Source organism: Palaemon carinicauda, chromosome 3, assembly GCF_036898095.1.
Source record: "Palaemon carinicauda isolate YSFRI2023 chromosome 3, ASM3689809v2, whole genome shotgun sequence".
NCBI classification, from domain to species: Eukaryota; Metazoa; Arthropoda; class Malacostraca; order Decapoda; family Palaemonidae; genus Palaemon; species Palaemon carinicauda.
This window is the reverse complement of record NC_090727.1, coordinates 162,935,860-162,945,859: the sequence shown is the minus strand read 5'-3', so window position 1 is coordinate 162,945,859 and position 10,000 is coordinate 162,935,860.

The following is a 10,000-nucleotide window of genomic DNA, read 5'->3' as shown; positions in this document are numbered from 1 at the left end:
GATATTACGGTCACTAATCCGTAAAAGGTAATAACAAAGTACGGTAAAATTTCAGTCACCTGTATTATACTGAAATATGGCTGAGAACAGTAGATTTTTTATGGAGATTTTCCGATTAAAATTACACGTTTTAAACAGGTTATGTATACTTCTACTATATTTTTACTATATTGTTTTAGTGCAGTTACTTAAAAATACCCTTTTGTCATCTTTATGCGTAAGACACTGGCTGGATATCCCAAGTGTAAGACCCACAACGCGAAAATAACTTATCAAACAATTGACAATGAAGGTGGATTTGATAATACAAACATAGAGGGATATCTTTCAATACTATTGGAAATCTCACGGGCAGTCTGCCAAAGAATATAAGTGAATCTATTGAAGCAAAAGTAGTAAAGTCAATAATTGTTTATGTTCAAGTTAGAGTTCTCTTGCTTGAGGGTACACTCGGGGACACTATTCTATCTTATTTCTCTTTCTCTCCTTTTGTTAGAGTTTTTTAGGTTATATAGGAGGTATTCAATATGAAGCTACTGTTCTTGAAATATTTTATTTTTCCTTGTTTCCTTTCCTCACTGGGTTATTTACCATGTTGGAGACCCTGGGCTTATAGCATTCTGCTTTTCCAACTAGGGTTGTAGCTTAGCAATTAATAATAATAATAATAAAACAACAACAACAATAATAATAATAATAATAATAATAATAATAATAATAATAATAATAATAATAATAATTTGTAAACTTGTGAAATATATAGACTTCTCAACACTAAATTGTGTTTATCAAGGTTACACTCAAGCCTTATTGATTTGCATTAATTTCCCCAATTATGTCTTCCCTGTCATGTCCACATCTTCTATTACATAAGAATATTCTATTCCTTGGAAGTCTACCTTTTGTTTAAGAAAATGTACTATTTAGTATAAACAGTAACAAACATATAGAAGAGCTTGAGATATTTTCGGAACTATTTACTGTTGTTGATTATAGATGGCCTTGTCGAAAAGGCAAGACAACTCTAGTTGGAAAAGCAGGATGCTTTGAGCCTTTGGGCTCCAACACGTAAAAATAGCCCAGTGAGGAAACAAGAAAATAAATAAGTAATTTAGAAGAGAAGTAATGAGCAATCAAAATAAGATATTTTACGAACAGTAACAACATTAAATTAGATCTTTCATATGTAAACTATAAAAAAAAAATAGAGGAAGAGAAATAAAATAAATAGTGTGCCCGAGTGTACCACCAAAAATAATAATAATAATAATAATAATAATAATAATAATAATAATAATAATAAAAATAAAAATAATAATAATATTGAAAATAAAAATAATAATAAAGATAATCATAATAATAAAAAAAATAAATAAATAATAATAATAATAATAATAATAATAATAATAAAAATAATAAAACCCAATCACTTCTTGCAAGCACCAACTTTGATGTCGGTATAACAACAGCAGAAGCCATTTGAAAGAAGGAAATTATTGTCTTCCTTCTATTTACTACTCATTCATATAAAGCCTTTTGTCATTCAACTTGGGGAAAAAAAAAAAATTGAAATTATTCGCATCTCGGAAAAGTATTTGCATAAAATTACACGATGCGATTCTTTAGTAAATCTTGTTGGCAAGAATATGATCCCACGGGGAAACATATTTCTCATTTCCGGGACTTTAGAAGACATGGGGCAACACGAAAGGAAAAACGGGAAATAGTATCCTCTCTCTCTCTCTCTCTCTCTCTCTCTCTCTCTCTCTCTCTCTCTCTCTCTCTCTCTCTCTCTCTCTCTCTCTCTCGCATTGCGTGATGTAAGAACATAAGTATCCTCAATAAGGAATGTAAACAGACAGACAATGCATTCAACCTGTTTGCAATCTACAGAGACGGGTGAAGCCTATGGCTACTCAAATTTCCTGTCTCTAAGCTTTTTCACCACTACTGGCGTATTAGTTCTTTATAATAAAAATCAATATCGTTGTACATTACACTAGCATCGATAACTGATGTTCTTTGATTTGAATTTCCACTATAACAAATAGAAAAAATAACAATTAATACTACGTCCATTACTATAATGATATTCATAATGAAAATGTAGTCATATAGTATCTGACAGATGCATTAGCGTGTCTAATGTTGTTGCTTAAATTTTATCTTCCCAATTTTAGGCTGAAATAAGTTCTTATATGCCCTTATTTTTGTTATTGTTATTATTACATGCTAACCTATAACCCTAGTTGGAAAATTTGGATGCTATAAGCCCAGAGGACCCACCAGTGAGGAAAAGAAACAAGGAAAAATAAAATATTTTAAGAAGAGTAACTTTAAAATAAATATCTCCTATATAAACTGTAAAAATTTCACAAACCAAGAGGGAGAAAACTAAAATAGAATAGTGTGCCCGAATGTACCCTCAAGCAAGAGAACTCTAACCCAAGACAGTGGAAGACCATGGTACAGAGGCTATAGCACTACCCAAGGCGAGAGAACAATAGTTTGATCTTGGAGTACGCTCATTCATACATACATACTACATGCACGCCATTGTGCTTACACACATATATAAAAGTGTTAGGAAGTAGCAACCATACCTTCCACATCTGTAAACAGATATCAGTCAATAGACACCTGACTGATTAGTGCAATACCAACTCATGTTTGCTAGGTCCATGGATGTCTCCAGACTTAGTGCTCACCACTTCGTCTGCTTAGTTCAAGTGAAGTGAAGGGACCACTATTATTTCAATGAACTGCGTTCAATGAACATACTCATACACACATAACTACATTATACACACACACACACACACACACATATATATATATATATATATATATATATATATATATATATATATATATATATATATATATATACACACACAAAAAAAACCCTTAGTCATACGTTGACACTCTATTTGGTGAAACTTCAAGAGGGACCCGAGAGTATGTTAGCCTACTGTATTTCATTTCATGATAGTTAGTACATCTTTCTTGCCCCTGAATCCGCTTCAAGCTCCGTCCCTTTTAATTAATTATTAATAATATGATCATTAAATGCTAAGCTACAACCCTAGTTGGAAAAGTAGGATACTATAAGCCCAGGGGCTGCAACAGGCAAAATAGCCCAGTGAGGAAACGAAACAAGGAAAAATAAAATATTTTAAGAATAGTAACATTAAAATAAATATTTCCTATATAAACAATAAAAACTTCAACGAAAAAAAGAGGAAGAGAAACTAGATAGAACAGTGTGCCCGAGTGTACCCTCAAGCAAGAGAACTCTAACTCAAGACAGTGGAAGACCATGGTACAGAGGCTATAGCACTACCCAAGACTAAAAAAAGTTAAAGTTGCGGCTTTTAGGTCTCCCCTGAGACGACCTTCATCACCTCTTCGGGCGACCAATGGTTTGATTTTGCAATGGAAAGAACAGACACACATTGCAGTTCAGAAGAAAAGAAGTACCTTTGCATTGAGATCTGTCGGAGGTCAATACCACTAATCCAAGTTTACAGGAACCATGACAAGAGAGAGCCGACTAGAAATGTATTAATTTCTGAGGCTGAGCGAAACTGAAAGGATAAACAAGGAAAATAACCACAGGAAAACATGGGCTCAAAATTGTCCTTGGCTAGTTTAAAGGCATGAAGGCCGCTCATGAATGGCAGAGGCAAGGGGCAGCGACATTACCCTATCAAGCAGGACAATGCCCTAGAGACTGACCATATTACATAATGATCAGCGCCCTAGCCCCCTCTCCACCCAAGCTAGGACAAAGGAGGGCCAGGCAGTGGCTGCTGATGACTCAGCAGATAGACCTATACGCTCCCCCAAACCCCAAATCCTTAGCTCACAAGGATGGTGAGGATGCAGCAGCCAAAGGAACTAAAGAGTCTGAGCGGAAATCGAACCCCAGTCTGGCAATCACCAGGCAAGGATGCTACCTTCAGGCCACCACAACCCTTCTGCTTAAATATAGTGAACCTGGGACATGAATAAAATCCTTCTTAGGACTCATATGTATTATCAACCTGCAGTGAAAGACAATTTCGTAGAGCACATCATGTGGATTGCGCCCGCAATAGAAAAAGTGTCCAGTTACCGGGTCACAACACTTCAACATTCGTAAGTTCAGATGCTAAATTTCCTCCAATATTATGAAAGCGAAACTCCAGATTGGGGTTCGAGTCCCTCTTAAGCTCAATAGTTTCTTGAAGTCTCTGCGACCTCACCATCGTTGTGAGCTAAGGATGGGTGGATTGCGGAAGCATATAATCTAGCTGCTGAGGCATCAGCAGCCATTGCCTGGCCCTCCCTGGTCATAAGGTTGGGTGGAGAAGGGGGATTGGGCACTGATCATAAGTATATATGGTCAGTCTCTAGGGCATTGTCACTGTACCTTACCTCTGCCGTTCATGAGTGATCTTTAAAAGCCTTTCAAAACTGCAAATGCATCAGAAGCATTTAATGGTCACTAGTGCTATTGGATATAAAACAAATGTGTGGTATATGTATCATAAATGAGAAGGCTAGGACAGTTCACCTGAGGTACCATGACCGTGTTATAAGAAGAGAAGATCTGGACCAATCAAGAGAGCTAGGAACATGACAGTGATGGGGATGGAAGGATGCAGTGAGGAACGATAAGCGCTGAGTGGGACTGGGGGCCGGGAGGGGGGGGGGGTGAGAGCTGTAAGCAATAGAAATTGATGGACAAAATTACCTAGAGTGTGACCGACCCAGCAATAAACCGAGATAAATAATGTCTGTAGAAGTAGTTTTTTTTAGCTTCATTTCACCCATCCACCAACACATATCTTCGTCGATGTCCTCTTGGAAATTCAACAACTTCATGTATAAAAATCAGAAACTTGAATGAAAACCAAAGTCGAAGAGTTCCCAAAGTTAAGTGGGAACAGTTTGATTCATTTCATAATAAATACTTAGCAGTTAGAAAATTTTGCTGTTTAGATTATATTAAGAGTATCTTACAAGACATATCAAAGATGACAACTAAATATTTGAATAGATATGCAAACACACGCACACACATAGATTCCTCCCTTCCCAACTACAACAAGGTAGCTTCGCCAATTTGTGGGAGATAGTGGTTTCCAAGGGTACCTCTCGGGGTAACTACTCCCACCAGGGTATGACTACTCCTCTCCTCCTTACCGAAAAGATGGGAAGAAATATAATATATATATATATTTATATATATATATATATGTGTGTGTGTGTGTGTGTGTGCATTTATATGTATATAAGCATACACACACACACATATAGATATATATATATATATATATATATATATATATATATATATATAATGAGAGAGAGAGAGAGAGAGAGAGAGAGAGAGAGAGAGAGAGAGAGAGAGAGAGAAGTGCTCTTTATTACACTGTATAGGGGCGATGATTCCACTAAAGTATTCACTGTACTTTCAACATCTAAATTACCCAATTACCCTTTTGAACAGTTACCTGTTTCCAGAACAGTATGTAATTTTTCTTACATGTAAAAACGTACTTCAGAAAGCTTAAATTAGAGCAAATATCTTCAACAAGAGTTTTATTTACAATAACAAGAAGGCCATGTATAGCTACAGTCATATCATTACCCTTTTACGTTAATTACATACTTTGTGTGAAAATCACGTACGCCTCGTTATTGGACCCCAAAGATAAGAGAATGTAATGACTTTTGGCTCTTTTCTATTGAAATTCTGGCAATTGCTTTGCCAGTGCTGTTACAAAGCGATCTCTCCCACTCCATGAGAGTTGGTTCCCACTCGTGTGTTGTGGTGGCCTATTGGAAACGTCCCTACCTGGCGTTTTGCCGGACTGGAGTTCAACTCCCGCTCAAGCTCGATAGTTTCTTGTAGTGTCTGCAACCTCACCAACCTCGTGAGCTAAGGATATGGGCTTTGGGGGACACTGTAGGTCTAACTGGTAAGTCATTATCAGCCATTGCTTGACCTTCCTTGGTCATAGAACGGGTGGAGAGGGGGCTTGGGAGATGATCATATGTATATATGGTTAGTCTCTTGGTCATTTTGTCTCTGCCATTCATGAGCGGCCCTTAAGACAGTATATTTATAGTATATTCTAAGCATGAAAGAAGGAGGTCATTAAGCCTTTGTCAAACTTACCTAAGAAACAAAGCCAACGTTTGACCTTTGAGTATAACTGAATCCTCGGAAAAAGTCGCTATCCGCACACGAGACAAAGTCACAATCTTTTGACCTTTGACCTCCACTTTGTCAAGATGCTTGTTTGCATTTTGTTTGTCTATTTTTGCAGACAATATATGTAACTTCAATAACCTTACCAAAATAACTTTTGAAGTATTTTATAATTTCATAATAATTTTCGCTAAATTCAATTTCACCGAAGATTTTATGGCTTCTATTGAGATGTCTTCTGAAAGGACTAATGGAAATTCTTCATCTTTAAAATATTACCATTATCTTTAACATTATTACATTATCTTTATCTTTATTCTTGACGATTAAGCATTCTGAAACAAGAATACACATAACTAATGAAAAGTAAAGCAAGCATCAATAGAATGGATTAAAGCACGCAAAAAAGATAGAACTTGCTTGCTTTCTTTAGATTGTCAAGCGAAAAGCAAGACACGGGCTCTTGCAAGAAGGCAGTTCGTAGAACAGATAGAAGAGCAATAAGGAATTGAGTTGTATAACTGAATACGCAAAATAAAAAACCAAAAAATTAATAAAGAACAAATAAAATCTGAAAGATCAATACATCATTAAAAACTTATTAACTGAATAATAACTGAATAAAAAAATAACTTAAAATAAATAAATAAACTGATAAATTGAAGAATAAATAAATAAGTCTGGAAGGAAAATAAATAAGACTTGAGTGATTCCCATACAAGAAATTTGAAAGCCACGTACGGCCAAAGTACAGAGGTCAAATGCATAAGGTAAATGAAAGATGGAGGAAGGCTTTCTTAAATGCGAGTATTTTACAGACTGGAGTACAGAGAGCGAGTAGGAAATGAGTAGGTGGATAAGAGAGGGGGGTGGGGGGTGGATTGGATGTAATTACTGCGTGGGAGAGAATCTTGGGGTCAGGATAACTTGAGGGGGTAGGGGTTATTTTAATTAGTGGCTGATGACTGTTCGTGGATGTAAGAGGATTTAGAACTGGTGGAACTAATTGATGATGAAGACGCTTGATGATATCCAGGCCATGTTGTCAAGCAAGAGGGCCGGGGAGACCCATCGCTGCCAAAGAGCAACTTACTAGAAAATCAGTTGTCGCTTTTTGTAGTAAAAGTCAAATGATGATGGTCAGCGAGATGGGAAAAAAAGGATGTGGGATGGGAAGTAAAGTTGAAGGCTAATAAGTGGGTGCAGATCGGTTAACCTGAGATAATAAAGATTTCCTAAACTTTTATATACACCTACTTTTTAACCTTTTATTTTCGTCCTCATTTCCGTTTTTTTTTTTCATCTGACTGACCATCCTCATTTCCCTTTTACTACAAATACTGACAGCTGATTCCCACTGCATTCTCTTCGAAAGCGAAGGGTCTCCCCGGTACCAATGCTTGGCATCATATCATGAACTTCATCATCCGTCTTCATCACCAATTAGTTCCTGCAGTTCTGAATCCTCTTAAATCCACGAACAATCATCGGCCAGCAAATAAAATAACCATCAACGATTTTCAATAACAGGTTCTTCTTCAAGGAAATATTATGAAAAGATTTGAAAAGTTTGGAAAAATAAGTCTTGATTCTTTCAGTTTAGAGTTTAAACTTACGATGTGCTTTTAAGAAAATGAAAAAAAAAAGGAAAAAAAATGTGAATGTGGATGCCTGTATTTGTATATTCTTCAAATAAGAATTTTTGTTTGATATCACAATAAGATACCCAAGTTTAAATTATTGCGTCATCAAGTTCGCAATTAAATCTATAGTTTTCATGAAGAGGATTGGGTCATTTTCGAATTAATGGAGTCAAATGTGCACGAAAATTAAATTTCTGTGGTCAATGAAAAAGGAAAAATAATTGAAAACCTTTATTACAAATAGTTCCTTTTATATATTCACACAAAAAACTTCAACATACTAAGAAGGAGCATTCCTTTAAAAACTTAAAATGAAACTTTGTTCCTTCCTATGGAGCCAAATTGGCGAGCTGGTCGTCAGTATTCCTATGGACAAAGGCCAGACGTTCGCGCCATCTCATGAAAACAGAGATTTGTTGTTGGAGTCGAGCCTTTATTTCCTCTTGTTGTTTCTTCTGCATCTTGACGTTTTCAAGGTCACGGAAACACTGTTCCTTCTCTTGCTGTAGCTGCCGCAGATCATCTTGCAGTCTATTATTTTCTCCATCGATGGCGTTGGCTTTCTTGGTCATCTCCTGAAGACGACTGTCTCTCTCTTGCAGCAACGCATTCTGATCCCGGAGTCTGAGGTCTTTTTCTTGAAGTTGCCATTCCAGATGTTGCTTCTCTTGCGAAAGGAATCTTACTTCTTTTTGAAGATTTTGAACTTCAAGCTGCATCTCTTCCTTCTCATTCTTGCATCGGTTGATTGTCTCAGCTTGTGCCTTGATGTGTTTTTTCCATCTCCATCTTTTCTTCAGTCACTTTACACAGATTCTTGTGCATCTTCTCTGCATCAGTCTGTAGCTGAACGAGTCGGAAATTGCTCTCAGCCAAGTGAGCCGTCAAACTCATCACCTGCTTATTCAAGTCATCATTTCCTTGGGCCACTTCATCAGCATATTTCTTCAGGTCTTTGTTTTCTTCTCTCATCTGAAGGAGCTTTTCTTCCAGTTCAGCTTTACACCTTTCATAAGCCGCCATCTGCTTTTCCATAAGATTCTTCTGATCCTCGAGGCAACGGATCTTGTCTTCCAAGGCTTGATAATCCAACTGCTTCTTTGTAAATATTATTATTATTATTATTATTATTACTTACTAAGCTACAACCCTAGTTGGAAAAGCAGTATGCTATAAGCCCAGGGGCTCCAACAGGGAAAATAGCTCAGTGCGGAAAGGAAAAAAGGAAAATAAAATATTCTAAGAAGAGTAACAACAATAAGTAGCTCCTATATAAACTATAAAAACTTCAACAAAACAAGAGGAAGAGAAATAAGATAGGAGAGTGTGCTCGAGTGTACCCTCAAGCAAGAGAACTCTAACCCAAGACAGTGAAAGGCCATGGTACAGAGGCTATGGCACTACCCAAGACTAGAGAACAGTGGTTTGATTTTGGAGTGTCCTTCTCCTAGAAGAGCTGCTTACCATAGCTAAAGAGTCTCTTCTACCCTTACCAAGAGGAAAGTGGCACTGAACAATTACAGTGCAGTAACCCCTTGGGTGATGAAGAATTGTTTGGTAATCTGTGTTGTCAGGTGTATGAGGATAGAGGAGAATATGTAAAGAATATGCCAGACTATTCAGTGTGTATGTAGGCAAAGGGAAAATGAACCGTAACCAGAGAGAAGGATCCAATGTAGTACTATCTGGCCAGTCAAAAGACCCCATAACTCTCTAGCGGTAGTATCTCAACGGGTGGCTGGTGCCCTGGCCAACATCCTCTCCACATCTTCTTTCTTCATACTATCCTCTGTTTCTTTCAACTTGCGCTCCAGCTCCTGAATCTTTGTCATATTAACGGATATCACATTCAGATTCTTTACTTGCTCTTTAAGTGTGACACAGAGCTCCCGAATGTTTTTCTTCAAGTCTTCTTCTTCTTCTTCTTCATCATCAGTCTTTCGTCGCTTTCCTTGTCTCAGACCAAATAAAAGAATTGCTCCAAGTCCAACAAAGAGAAGGAAATTGTCGATCCAGAAGACGTTGTCATGACCATCACGGTTGACTCCAGCGAAGATGTACCGAAGATGATTCCCGGAGGCTTCACGGAGCACGGCGACTCCGCAGAGAGCTGTGAGGGCCAAGTAAGGCAAAGTCTTTTCAAATAACTTATCCA